This window comes from Schistocerca americana, chromosome 1 (genome assembly GCF_021461395.2).
Source record: "Schistocerca americana isolate TAMUIC-IGC-003095 chromosome 1, iqSchAmer2.1, whole genome shotgun sequence".
NCBI lineage: Eukaryota > Metazoa > Arthropoda > Insecta > Orthoptera > Acrididae > Schistocerca > Schistocerca americana.
The window spans coordinates 77,694,107-77,695,507 of NC_060119.1; the positions used below are offsets into that span (position 1 = coordinate 77,694,107).

General features: G+C 44.4%; 1 non-coding gene across 1 annotated transcript; it reads right to left on the reverse strand.

Annotated features, from left to right (window-relative positions):
- Positions 1 to 238: 238 nt before the first annotated feature.
- Positions 239 to 313, reverse strand: Trnas-cga. The gene has a single exon. It is a non-coding gene; the product is annotated as a tRNA-Ser (tRNA).
- Between the last annotated feature and the right edge of the window lie 1,088 nt (positions 314 to 1,401).

Consider the following 1,401-nt stretch of genomic DNA (forward strand, 5'->3'; position numbering starts at 1 on the left):
AACTTAGAACTACGTAAACCTAACTAACCTAAGGACATCACACACATCCATGCCCGAAGCAGGATTCAAACCTGCTACCGTAGCGGTTGCGCGGTTCCAGACTGTAGCGCCTTTAACCGCTTGGCCACCCCGGCCGGCTCAGGACTGAAGACCACAACAACAACAGCAACAAGAATGAGATTTTCACTCTGCAGTGGAGTGTGCGCTGATATGAAACTTCCTGGCATATTAAAACTGTGTGCCCGACCGAGACTCGAACTCGGGACCTTTGCCTTTCGCGGGCAAGCGCTCTACCAACTGAGCTACCGAAGCACGACTCACGCCCGGTACTCACAGCTTTACTTCTGACAGTATCTCGTCTCCTACCTTCCAAACTTTACAGAAGCTCTCCTTCGAACCTTGCAGAACTAGCACTCCTGAAAGAAAGGATATTGCGGAGACATGGCTTAGCCACAGCCTGGGGGATGTTTCCAGAATGAGATTTTCAATCTGCAGCGGAGTTTTAACAACAACAACATTTAACAGATGCACTTACGCACACGGTTCACATATTTCGCAAAGGAAAAGTGACTGCAGGCACGAAGGAGAGGCAAAGCCCTTTCAATTGGGGGTCTGAACGTGCCATTCATGGTCTCTCAGACGTTCATTCCATATGAGTTTACTTTTCTTTAAACGATTTCAACAGGAGGCTGCGTGTCGGTGCGTCATATATCACATGACGCTGCCACATGCTAAGACTCGTTAGATCAGTTATTAATACTGATATATAACCAGAATAAATGAAGTCCACAATTTCATTTTGCTTCTATTAGACTGGTTAACTCTTTACGAAACTGACTGATAACAGGACTGTTTATTTATTTATTTATTTATTTATTTTTTGTTTCGCGTGCGCAGTCGCTTCGAAGTTCTAAGCATGCCGCGCTACGTGTAACGTAACAGTGCAGTGACTCATACACTCAGAGACAATGCTACCCTTTCACTTCCACACAATGACCCATGATGTAGCGATCATCTAGAATGAACTGCAGTCTACTATAAATCCCAAAAAACATCATCTGGTCATGGTGCAGCGCCGTATTGCGAAATAGCTATCACTGGCTGAATCCGACGTTTCGGCCACGGTCACCCACTACTGCACCCGCTTCTGTACACTTTATTGTTACAGATCTGATGTAAACAGGAGCAACCGTTTTTTGATACTGAACATGTAAGCAGCCTGAAACACTCCATCGATAGCTTTCTTCAACGGAATCGAGTCTTTTGAACATCGAATTCAGATTGTCTATATTTGAGCCCTAAACAAGTTGCAAATGCGAAGAAACAGGTGTATTACTACAACTTATGTATTGGCAAAATATCTTTAATGTGCCTGAACGTAGACATTATTCGTGTACACTG